The 13,409-nt window shown below is 38.3% G+C and overlaps 1 protein-coding gene across 1 annotated transcript in view; it reads right to left on the minus strand.

Moving 5' to 3' along the window:
• The window catches only part of LOC118898430 (sodium channel protein type 1 subunit alpha), a 136,999-nt gene extending 124,865 nt beyond the window's left edge, over positions 1-12,134 (minus strand). The window contains exon 1 of the mRNA XM_036858803.1: positions 12,001-12,134. The gene's annotated coding sequence lies outside the window, so the exon portion shown is untranslated. The remainder of the gene's footprint in view (positions 1-12,000) is intronic.
• Between the last annotated feature and the right edge of the window lie 1,275 nt (positions 12,135-13,409).

A 13,409-nucleotide genomic window follows, 5' to 3' on the forward strand; every position in this document is an offset into this window, starting at 1 on the left:
AGCCAAGTTCAGGACATTGGTCCACAAGAGACCTCCCAGCCCTATGAAATATCAATTGGCGAGAGCTTTCCCAGAGATCTCTGTCTCAATGCTAAGACCCAGCACCACTCAATGACCAACAAGTTCCAGTGCTGGACACCCCATGCCAAACAACTGGCAAGACAGGAACACAAGCCCACCCATTAGCAGAGAGGCTGCCTAAAATCATAATAAGTTCACAGACACCCCAAAACACATCACCAGATGCGGTCCTGCCCACCAGAAAGACAAGATCCAGCCTCATCCACCAGAACAAAGGCAACAGTCCCCTGCACCAGGAATCCTACACAACCCACTGAACCAACCTTACCCACTGGGGGCAGACACCAAAAACAATGGGAACTACAAACTTGCAACCTGTAAAAAGGAAACCCCAAACACAGTAAGTTAAGCAAAATGAGAAGATAGAGAAATATGCAGCAGATGAAGGAGCAAGGTAAAAACCCACCAGACCAAACAAATGAAGAGGAAATAGGCAGTCTACCTGAAAAAGAATTCGGAGTAACGATAGTAAAGATGATCCAAAATCTTGGAAATAGAATGGAGAAAATACAAGAAATGTTTAATAAGGACCTAGAAGAACTAAACAGCAAACAAACTATGATGAACAACATAATAGATGAAATTAAAAATTCTCTAGAAGGAATCAATAGCAGAATAACTGAGGCAGAAGAATGGGTAAGTGACCTGGAAGATAAAATAGTGGAAATAACTACCACAGAGCAGAATAAAGAATAAAAAGAATTGAGGACAGTCTCACAGACATCGGGAGCAACATTAAATGCACCAACATTCGAATTATAGGGGTCTCAGAAGAAGAAGAGAAAAAAGAAAGGGACTGAGAAAATATTTGAAGAGATTATAGTTGAAAACTTCCCTAATATGGAAAAGGAAATAGTCAATCAAGTCCAGGAAGTGCAGAGAGTCCCATACAGGATAAATCCAAGGAGAAACACAACAAGACACATATTAATCAAACTATCAAAAATTAAATACAAAGAAAAAATATTGAAAGCAGCAAGGGAAAGGCAACAAATAACATACAATGAAATCTCCATAAGGTTGACAGCTGATCTTTCAGCAGAAACTATGCAAGCCAGAAGGGAGTGGCAGGACATATTTAAACTGATGCAAGGGAAAAACCTACAACCAAGATTACTCTACCCAGCAAGGATCTCATTCAGATTTGATGGAGAAATTAAAACCTTTACAGACAAGCAAAAGCTAAGAGAATTCAGCACCACCAAAACAGCTTTACAACAAATGCTAAAGGAACTTCTCTAGGCAGGAAACACAAAAGAAGAAAAAGACCCACAGAAACAAACCCATAGCAATTAAGAAAATGGTAATCAGGACATACATATTGATAATTACCTTAAATATAAATGGATTAAATCCTCCAACCAAAAGACATAGACTGACTGAATGGATATAAAAACAAGACCTGTATATATGCTGTCTACAAGAGACCCACTTCAGACCTAGGGACACATACAGACTGAAAGTCCGGGGATGGAAAAAGATATTCCATGCAAATGGAAATCAAAAGAAAGCTGAGTAGCAATTCTCATATCAGACAAAATAGACTTTAAAATAAAGACTATTACAAGAGACAAAGAAGGACACTACATAATGATCAAGGGATCGATTCAAGAAGAAGATATAACAATTGTAAATATTTATGCACCCAATATAGCAGCACCTCATTACATAAGGCAAATGCTAACAGCCATAAAAGTGGAAATCGACAGTAACACAATCATAGTAGGGGACTTTAACACCCCACTTTCACCAATGGACAGATCAACCAAAATGAAAATAAATAAGGAAACACCAGCTTTAAATGAGATATTAAACAAGATGGATTTAATTGATATTATAGGACATTCCATCCAAAAACAACAGATTACACTTTCTTCTCAAGTGCTCATGTAGCATTCTCCAGGATAGATCCTATCTTGGGTCACAAATCAAACCTCAGTAAATTTAAGAAAATTAAAATCGTATCAAGCACCTTTTCCAACCACAACGCTATGAGACTAGATATCCATTACAGGAAAAAAATAAATACATGTAATAAAAACAAACACATGGAGGCTAAACAATACGCTATTAAATAACCAAGAGATCACTGAAGAAATCAAAGAGGAAATCAAAAAATACCTAGAAACAAATGACAATGAAAACACGACGACCCAAAACCTATGGGATGCAGCAAAAGCCATTCTAAGAGGGAAGTTTATAGCAGTACAATCCTACCTCAAGAAACAAGAAAAATCTCAAATGAACAACCTAACCTTACACCTAAAGCAATTAGAGAAAGAAGAACAATAAAACCCCAAAGTTAGCAGAAGGAAAGAAATCAAAAAGATCAGATCAGAAATAAATGAAAAAGAAATGAAGGAAACGATAAAACTAAAAGCTGGTTCTGTGAGAAGATAAACAAAATTGATAAGCTATTAGCCAGACTCATCAAGAAAAAAAGCAAGAAGACTCAAATCAACAGAATTAGAAATGAAGAAGGAGAAGTAACAACTGACACTGCAGAAACACAAAGGATCATGAGAGATTACTACAAGCAACTATATGCCAATAAAATGGACAACCTGGAAGAAATGGACAAATTCTTAGAAAAGCACAACCTTCCGAGACTGAACCAGGGAAAAATAGAAAATATAAGCAGACCAATCACAAGCACTGAAATTGAAACTGTGATTAAAAATCTTCCAACAAACAAAAGCCCAGGACAGATGGCCTCACAGGCGAATTTTATCAAGCATTTAGAGAAGAGCTAACACCTAATATAGATCAATGGAATGGGCCAGAAAGCCCAGAGATAAACTCACGTACATATGGTCACCCTGTCTTTGATAAAGGAGGCAAGAATATACAATGGAGAAAAGACAGCCTCTTCAATAAGTGGTGCTGGGAAAACTGGACAGCTACATGTCAAAGAATGAAATTAGAACACTCCACTTCCTAACACCATACACAAAAATAAACTCAAAATGGATTAAATACCTAAATGTAAGGCCAGACACTATAAAACTCTTAGAGGAAAACATAGGCAGAACACTCTATGACATAAATCACAGCAAGATTCTTTATGACCCACCTCCTAGAGAAATGGAAATAAAAACAAAAACGAGCAAATGGGACCTAATGAAACTTAAAAGCTTTTGCACAGCAAAGAAAACCATAAATAAGACGAAAATACAACCCTCAGAATGGGAAAAAATATTTGCAAACGAAGCAACTGACAAAGGATTAATCTCCAAGATTTACAAGCAGCTCATGCAGCCTAATATGAAAAAAACAAACAACCCAATCCAAAAATGGGCAGAAGACCTAAATAGACATTTCTCCAAAGAAGATATACAGATTGTCAACAAACACATGAAAGGATGCTCAACATCACTAATCATTAGAGAAATGCAAATCAAAACTACAATGAGGTATCACCTCACACCAGTCAGAATGGCCATCATCAAAAAATCTATAAACAATAAATGCTGGAGAGGGTGTGGAGAAAAGGGAACCCTCCTACACTGTTGGTGGGAATGTAAATTGATACAGCCACTATGGAGAACAGTATGGAGGTTCCTTAAAAAATCTAAAAATAGAACTACCATATGACCCAGCAATCCCACTACTGGGCATATACCCTGAGAAAACCATAACTCAAAAGAGTCATGTATCACAATTTTCATTGCAGCACTATTTATAATAGCCAGGACATAGAAGCAACCTAAGTGTCCATCAACAGATGGATGGATAAAGAAGATGTGGAACATTTATACAATGGAATATTACTCTGCTATAAAAAGAAACGAAATGGAGTTGTTTGTAGTGAGATGGATAGACCTAGAATCTGTCATACAGAGTGAAGTAAGTCAGAAAGAGAAAAACTAATACCATATGCTAACACATATATATGGAACCTTAAAAAAAAGTGGTTCTGAAGAACCTAGGGGCAGGAGAGGAATAAAGACGCAGACCTAGAGAGTGGACTTAAGGACATGGGGAGGGGAAAGGGTAAGCTGGGACGAAGTGAGAGAGTGGCATTGACATATATGCATTACCAAATGTAAAATAGATAGCTAGCGGGAAGCAGCTGCATAGCACCGGGAGATTAGCTCGGTGCTCTGTGACCACCTAGAGGGGTGGGATAGGGTAGGAGGGAGATGCAAGAGGGAGGGGGTATGGGTATATATGTATACGTATAGCTGATTCACTTTGTTATACAGCAGCAACTAACACAACAATGTAAAGCAATTACCCTCCAATAAAGATGTTAAAAAAAAAATCTGATATTGTCACCTAAGACTTGTCATTAACCATCTCTTCCTCTTCACACAGATCCCTCCCACTACACCTTCAACACAAATAACTTCACATCTCCAAATGCAACAAATACTAATAATTACCTTCATTGCTCCATCCTGCCACCTCCGGCTCAATAGTGTAAAGTGCTAATTTACTCTTGTCATCATTCTATTTGGTAATGATGATAACCTTATAACTTGATTTTCCCAGTTTGAGAAGTTTTATTCTAAATAGGTAAAAATTTATGTACATACTTGTCAGTATTTACAGGGATTTTTGTTTGTTTGTTCTTAGTTCTCAATCTGAGGTCAGTTCTTACTAAAACAATCCATTGCAAATAGTAGATGCTCCAAGAATATAAGATGACTTTCCCCAAATTTTGCTGAATTCTAAAGGGAGAAGTTATATTACCAAATTACACAATTTTCTGGACAACACCCTTTTGACACTTCGAAACTAACTTTATGTTAGATCCTTTCCCAAAAGTAATCTATTTGTTATAAATTTTTCAAAAATACTATATTATATATAGTATATAGAGGAGTTTTGGGCTGATGAAATATTCAAATACTCAACTGTTCCCTAAATAACTTTGAGTTTACTATTTTGGTTAGAGATACAATAAACATCTTTGTACAAAATAGACTAACCCACTTCCATTTGAAAAATAATGTATGCTAACTTTTATGCTGATTTTGAAAGCAATACATGTTTATTTTAGAGAATTCGTACAAAAATACTTTGTTATATAAAATAAATTATTACCACTGATAATTTTGCATTGTAGGGGTCATTTTATCATTTATTCTTTAATACTTTCTTTTTTGCTTTATGTAATTAGCATGTATTAATTTGTTATTAGAAAAATAAGATGTAATATTTTATTTTCTTAAAAGAAAATTGAAATTGCAATCCCATAAACTGGAGATAACTATCACATTATTGCAAGTTTTTTTTTTTCTAGGCAAATATACTTTTTTTGTTTTTCATTGAAATCATACTAGATAGCTATGTTTTTATGGTACTTTTTTATGTACCATTATATCCTGAATAATTTTGCATGGAAGTAAATACTCCTTGAAATATGGAAGCTCTATAAGATCTCACTATTTGCATGGATGATGATTTATTTAACCTTTCTTCTAACATTGTGTATGTAGATTGTTTTCAGTTTTGTTTGGTGGAATTACTCTTTCCAAATGGGGCATAGTTTGGTGGGACTGTCAGTCAAGGGACCCAGTTCACCCTTAACTAAAGGGACAGAGTCACAGCTAACCGTGACCAATCAGATGGTCACTTCCTGGAATTTTAATCTTAAACCTGAATGTTTAAAAAAAAAAAAAAGCCTGAAAACAGTTGAACTGATTCATTCCAGAAGATAACAGCTTGTTGCAGAAACCACCAAAAAGTCCAAAATCTGGGCTACCTGACTGTCATAGTTTTCCCTACTCCTGTCATTTCCAGTGTCTAGATTTTAGCTATCCCTCAAGTATGTGAGCTGTAGTAACTTTACAAGACATTACTCGTATACTTAAATTAACCTCAGTCTCAGAGTCTTAGGTGTGTCCCAAATGAAACTGAGGTTAATTGAAACACTTTGAAATTAATTATTTTATTTATGTTTCTCCTGAATACCTAATATTTTATATCACTTTTTGTCACTTTTCTCATTGAAACAAATAAGAGCCTTAGCTTAGTAAACTTACCATAGATTGTGAAAATGAACATGACATTGTAGGCATACACGTGGAATCAATGTCACTGCCATTTTGCTTCTGTGGACTTTATTATTCATCTTGTCTCTTTAAATGCAAACCTCATTAATTGCCTTTATTTGACTATTAACAAATACACAGACAACTCCGTATTATCCAGTGGGAAGAAGGCATGAATAATGAAAGACTACCATTAACAACAACAACAATTTCATTGACAATAAAAAATGACTTATCAGTTTCAATCATCTTTGCTCATTATTTTAGCAGTCGTAAGTATAGCCAAAGACGACTGCTATTGGCTGAACTGTGACCCCTTCAAAATTCATGTGTTGAAGCCCTAACCCCTAGAACCTCAGAATGTGACTGTATTGGGAGATAGGGCCTTTAAAGAGGGGATTAAATTAAAATGTATTAGGATGGCTTCTATTACAATCTTACTGGTGCCCTGATAAGAAGAAATCTGGATACAAAAAAAGACACTAGGAATGCCCACACACGCACGCACACGTGCGCGCACACACACACGAAACAATATGAGGACCCAGCGAGAAGGCTGCCATCCACAAGTCAAGGAGAAAGACTTCAGAAAGAAAAAAAAAAGCCTGCAGGCACCTTATCTTGAACTTCTAACCTCCAGAAATGTGAGAAATAAATTTCTGTTGTTTAAGATATCAGGTCTGTGGTACTTCGTTATGGAAGCCTCGACAAACTCATACAACAACTAACCCTATTTGAAAGGCACACCTCCACCTCAAGTTCAACGTTTTCCCCTCAATGGTGCTTAGAAAGCAAGAGCAGACTAGCAACATATATTATACAGATAACATTTGTATGAGTTTGGGAGAGCACGTGCAATACAGTAGAGATTTTCTTAAAAATAATTAGTAAGTAATCTTTCTCCCAAAATGTTAGCTCATTACTGAACTCTATACCATCTCCTTACATTTCCAGTAGAGTCATTAATAAGTATGCTTTCAATTATAATTTTAAAAGTTGACATGAAGTTAGGTCAAAAAAGCATTTAACAGTTAAAGGCATATGGGACAATTGTTTCATGCTTTAAAGTTATATGGATTCTCCAGAAGGGAGAATCTTACTGCTCATTTTTAAAGAAAAAAGTCACCCCTAGTACCCAGCATATGAAATTATTGCTAATAGTAACATGCTAAAAACACAGATGCACTTAAATATGGCATGGCCAACAAGATAAACAAGACAATTCAATGGGGAAAGAATAGTCTTTTCAACAAATGGTGCTGGGACAATTGGATGTCAACGTGCAAAAGAATGAAGTTGGACCCCTACCTCATATTACATATGAAATCTGACTTGAAATAGATCACAGCCCTAAATGTAAGAGATAAAACTGTAAAACTCATAGAGAAAAAAGAGAAGTAAATTTTCATGACGTTGGATTAGGCAATGGTTTCTTATACATGACATCAAAAACACAAGTGACAGAAGAAAAAAATTAAAGCCAAAGATTACAGACACTTCATCAAAATTAAAGACGAGGTTGTAGGTGGAGCATCAAAGGAGGAAGAGGCCATATGAGAGGCAAGGACTTTTCACCATTTACAGGGATAAACTAAGAAGCGAGGTTTATTCTAAGTTAGAAGAGAAACTCACATTTGCTAGAAAGGAACTACAGTGTTAGCAGGTGACTGAGAGAGTGGGAGCAAATAGCCAGGCAATAAAAAGATAAACCATTAGAATGTGAATTTTGAAACAGAAATATAACAACAAAAGGTTTAATATAGATAAAAACGAGAGCTGATGCTTGTGTTTTACCATATTGTTTTTAAATCACATTAATATGAATTCACTTGCAAAAATATGATTTGTTCAAACCCTCTCAACACCTACTGTGTTGTGACCCCCCTAGACTGGTTTCCATCCTTAATGTCCACTCCCAGCCCACACCTCCTCAGTTTGGTCATTTCAGGGGGAAAGTCCTCAAGTGCAAGCAAGACTGACTGGGTGACAGGGGCTGCTTTTTATTTTAACTGATAGTTTATAGCAATCTAACCAATAACCTCATTCAAACTGGTTTTTTTATTTTTTCCACCAAAGAGTGTCTTTTAACTACTTTTAAGCCACTTTCACTGCATACCAGGAACTACAGCATTTTTCACAGAACTTTACAAATTGTTAAAACGTTGTGCATGTGTGAAAATGACTTGGTTTAGGTGTTTTTTCTTTTTTTTAACCTAGTAACTTATCATTAAATATGGGACTTAAATTGACTTGACATTGTTCCTGGATATGTTTTTTATAAACGCCAGGGAAATTAGAGCCCTAAGCACACTCACTGAGACTCCACAGATCTGGCCCCATTTCCTGCCATTTCTTCTGCTATCGTGATCACTCATGAGGCAGGTGCCATTCCTTATACCTGTCAGACACTGTGCCCTTTGGGACTTGTGTTTTCTCCCTTCCCTCTTCCCAGAATGCTCTTCTCTCACCTCATTCAGATAAAAATTACTTTCTGCACCTCTTGAACATTGTTTTGTCTCTCTGCAGGCCCCTTTCATCCTCACTATTGCCTTATGCTGCCGTATTTTTCTTCAAAAAACATGTATTCACTATTATTTCATTACACATTGATTCGTCTACCAACTCCATCTTTAGACTGAAAGCACCACGTGGGCAGGAATTTTGTTTTATTTACCATATTCCAGCACCTAGAACAGGGACTCTCCAATAGTACAGAAAGGCACATTTTTAAAAAATGAATAAATCAAGCAGATATAGAGAATCATTCTAAACCAAAGTATTTTGAAATTTTGGCATGTAAAGGAGCAGATGAATTATAGCTGCCATGTACAGATGGCACCAATCTGAGTCTTTACTATCTGGGCTAAGCCATTGCTCTACCACCACACAGGTGATAAGGAATAGTCAAGAGCACAGACTCTGCAGCCAGACAGCCTGGGTTGAAGTTTGGGCTCTGCCACCTACAAACTGTAACTAAGGGCAAGTTAACTTGCTGTGCTTCCTTGGTTTCCTTATCCATAAAGTGTGACTAATAATAGTACCTACCTCACAGAATTAAATGAGAAAATATTTGTAAGTTGCTGCTTAGAATAGTGGCTGGCACAGAGTAAGTGCTATATATCTTTGTTAAATAAAATAATTAATAAATGGGAACCTGGACAAAAGAAAAATTTGGAAAAGCATGGTTTGGGACAGTTTGGGAAAATTTGGCTTCATTTATTTTTTCTGACCACAGTTGCTCTGAGAATCAATCTCTTCCCCACCCCTACCCTAGAGCAGTATCATCTAAATTGATCTGTGAAACATGCTTAATTGACTAATCAGAATTTCAAAGGGAAGTGATTACTTCACAGATCCCAGCCCCAAATAGCTGGGATTGTCACTCTGCCTCCACCCTCCCTATAATCTCTTCCTGCACCCCCCTACCTCCGCTTCACAGGTCGCTGGGAGATCTGGCCTATGCTCTTGGTATTTACAGGGAGGGAATGATGGGTTAGGCCTCTCCAACTACCCAGGAGGAAAATAATACCTTGCATGGGACCCCAGGCTAAAATTTGCAGGGACGCGTCCCTGTGTGAGCTCATACAAATATAAACCCGTGAGGAGTGCTTTGTCTGTAACATCCTAGAGGTAACTCCAAAAGAACCCCCAATTTTTCCCTTCCTTGTCTGCAACACCCAGAGAAGATGCTCTTCCGTTTTCCCTCTCTGAATCAGTGCCCTCTACACAAGGAACTAGAATGTTTCTTACTGGACTCCTCTTGTGAGATTCCAGAGTTTTCATTCCCTGTGTTGGTGGCAATAGTTTACTTCTGGGTCTCTGGCCTGTCCCTTTGCCCCTGGTATCGCTGGTTGGTAAAGCCGAATCCTGGCTGAGATCCCCCAGTGCCTTCTTGGATACTGTATAATTAATTAGGCCTCCAATTGTGCCTTCCCCTCCCCTCCCATACATGGAGAAAACCTCTCAACCATGCCTTAAAGGGAAACTGCCCTAATAAATGAGTCTCCAGATACCAGATTTCCCAGCAGGAGGGGGCCATGTAAACGGAGACTATTAGTATTGGCAGCAAAATCCAACATATTATTTTTACCAGTATGAGCATTCCGGACATACTGGCCACCTAGAGAGATATTTGAAAAAACAGACCAACAATGTGAAGAGGGAAGAAAGAAAAAAAAGCCATACACATGAGCTACAGTGAGTTTCTTGGAAACTAATTCCCTTGCTCAGTTCATGTGATATAACCAGCCACTGCTGCTCTGTGCTGGTGGTTTATAACGTTACCTCACCCTCTCCACGAAATTGTTTTCCTGTAAATCTCAGTGGCCATCCATTCCTGTCTACACATTATGTTCCTAAAATAGACACCATCTAAAAATCTCTTCAAGGAGCTTTGTGGAGGAAGGCCTAAATTACAACACTGCTCAAGAGGGATGCAGTGGCTTGACAGCAATTACAAAAGCAGCGGCCACAAAGGAGAGGCTTAAAAGTTTTTCACCGGAGTTGTTCAGCTTCCCAAATGCACAAATGAGGGGAAAGAAAAGTGTCAGACACTGGTGAACGTGCAGGAGCTCCAAGTTGCATCACCCTGGCGTGCCAGGTATTGCAGCAAATAGGAAAGGTAAGCGACCTGCCGACTGGACTGGACAAACGAAAGCAGGGATCACCAACCTCAGCATGGAATTTTCCGATTTCTGTTTGGCATCAGCCTCTTGGGATGACTGAAAGTGCTTAATGGAGAAATATGCTCCGTTACTACACTAGCACATCAGAAATACCACGTGAACCTGGAAATCCATAGAAAAAAGAAGCCACATTTTATAGGTGTGATAGCAACCGCATTCGGCAATTCGCAAGTTTGCTACTGCACCTGAGAAATATTTAGTCACATGCACATATGGAGAGAATGTTACACTGCTTTGGCTTTAATCATTTCGTGGGACATGTGAAAAAGCACCTACCACCACTCTTTTTGGACTGATTTGCTAAAGAGGAGCGACAATTGTCATGAAGTCACTGAAGGGAACAAAAAGAAATGAGGGAAGTAAAGGCGGTGGGGGAAGGGGGAGTGCCTTTAAACAAATACCTCAAACAGGTAGGAGAGAGGGGATCCGTGGCAACAAAGACCTCTGAAAAAGCCTCACGTCCACCCAGAGACATTTTTTTTTTTGGTGCTGTTTGGAAAAGCAGGACGGTTCACACTGGGAACTGAACAGCATCTGCAGTATTACCGCGGACAGTGACCTCTGTGCAATTAACAGTAACTCAACCTTTCCCATTTGGCATTCCAGGAACAACGGATTCTTTCCCACTACCCTCCAGCTCCTTTGTTAGCCTGCTCAATCGGAGTTACAGAGATTAAATCATTGTCCCCTTCTGGCCCAAGGCATGAGGCTTTCCTTCTCAAAAGCCCAGCCTCTGCCGGAGGAGCCTCAAACCCCTGCAGTGCTCCGGCCCCAGCAGCTGTCCCGCTGCCTTCCTTCTTCCTGTGGGGTTAACACTGAGATCTAATTTTTGCTCCATCCTTAGGAATACTACGACCTCTATTCACAGCTCGCCTAGTCCAGTTCTAAAGCACCAGTGAAGGAGGAGGGGGCGTCAAAAGGAGACCTTGAATAGGATGGAGGCAAGCAAAGGCAAGAACTGGCAAGGTGCCAAGCTATTTCAGGCCAAAGAATCCCATCTCGTATCAAAATGCTGAACTGCAAAACAAACCTGATTTCAGTTCGTGGAAGGTGGAGAGAGGAGGGGGAAGGGGAAGGGGAGGAGAAGAGAGGGAGGAGGGGGACCCGTTGGTCCGAATTCACATGCAAAAATGGACTTCCTGCTCTGCCCAAACTGTATTTCCACGGGCTCTTTTTTTCCAAAATAACCGGAACGAACGTGCCTAAGATCGTGACGAAACAACCAGACGGCTTACCTGATAAAAAGGAAAATTACCCATCTGCAATGAGGAAGAGCATCTCCCAAAGACCAGATGATAACAACGTGCCTTCAGTTGCAATTGTTCAGATCCTTCTTGCAAAAGGTGACCAAGTATTTACAGGGGCTGCAGTCTCACGGGGGCAGGACACACATACACAAACACACACACGCACACATACACACATGCACCAGAGACCTCTGCAGTATCCTCTCGGCTTCATCCTCGCCTCACTCTATGGTACCTAATACAAATCAGCAAATAGCTTGTTTTTAAAAAAAAAAAAAAAAAAGGTCGAAGTAGCACCTTACATTACATCGCCATCTAGTGGCCAAACATTAAATATTTTCTCACCAGCCGGATTTCTGTGTTATTTCTCAACCTCTTTTCTCTCTCAGCCTCATCATTTCCCTCTGCCTTTTGACTCTCTCACTATGGCTTCCTCTGTTTCCCCTTCATTCCTAATTGCTCTATCGTATCAAATACCTAATGACTGAAAGATGAAAACGTTTAAAACTAAATATAGCTATTTTCAAGTATAGCAAATAACTTTAGTGTTGTTTTGGAATTTTATTTTTGTTAAGAAGTATTACTTTATTCCTACTATGAATCATTATTATCTTTACAAATTATAGAGCTTGTGAATAAAACTTTGTCTTTTTTATTCCACCAGAAGAAAATTGGGAGGCCCTTTATGACAGATCAATGGCTTTCCATTGGGGATCTACTTGAAATTTTTCTCATTTTTAATATTGTTTTTTAATAGCAAATTGTTTGTTATAGTGAAGAACCCAGAGTGAGAAGATGTGAGTTTTACTTCAGCACTCATGAGCATGTGCCTTTGAGCAAGTCACTGAACTCTTCTGTGAGAACTTACATTTCCCCACCTTCATCTGTGATTAGAGGTTAAACAAGATTATATTCCCACTCTGTCAATGGTTCTATTATCTTTTACTGCAATATATTTCCCCATTTTGTGGACACAACCTACAGCTTAGTTATAATAACATGTTTTAGTAAGCAAATATGTATTTTGACTCCAATTAAGTATTACCTATCGATAGAATTATGAAAGCCATGTGTATCAGGTTTTCCTAAAACAATGGAGAATTCATGCTAAACTATTTATAACTCCAGGAGATGAGAGTGCAGCTTTCTGTGTTACACACTGTACTTTAAAACTGAAGCAGTCTTTAGCATTTGGTCCTGCATATGCTCACAATTAACTATGTGTAGATTAATCATGTGGCATAATTTGCAGTAAATATTTCATCCTGGTTGTCTTCCATCTAACCCACTTATTGTTGATAACTATCTTGCCTGTGCTTTACCATTTATTAAATGACATCACCTTCAATATTTAATTGTTCTATTCCTTACTATAGGACAGTGTGATAGATACTATT

The sequence above is a fragment of the Balaenoptera musculus genome, chromosome 7 (genome assembly GCF_009873245.2).
Source record: "Balaenoptera musculus isolate JJ_BM4_2016_0621 chromosome 7, mBalMus1.pri.v3, whole genome shotgun sequence".
Taxonomy (NCBI): domain Eukaryota; kingdom Metazoa; phylum Chordata; class Mammalia; order Artiodactyla; family Balaenopteridae; genus Balaenoptera; species Balaenoptera musculus.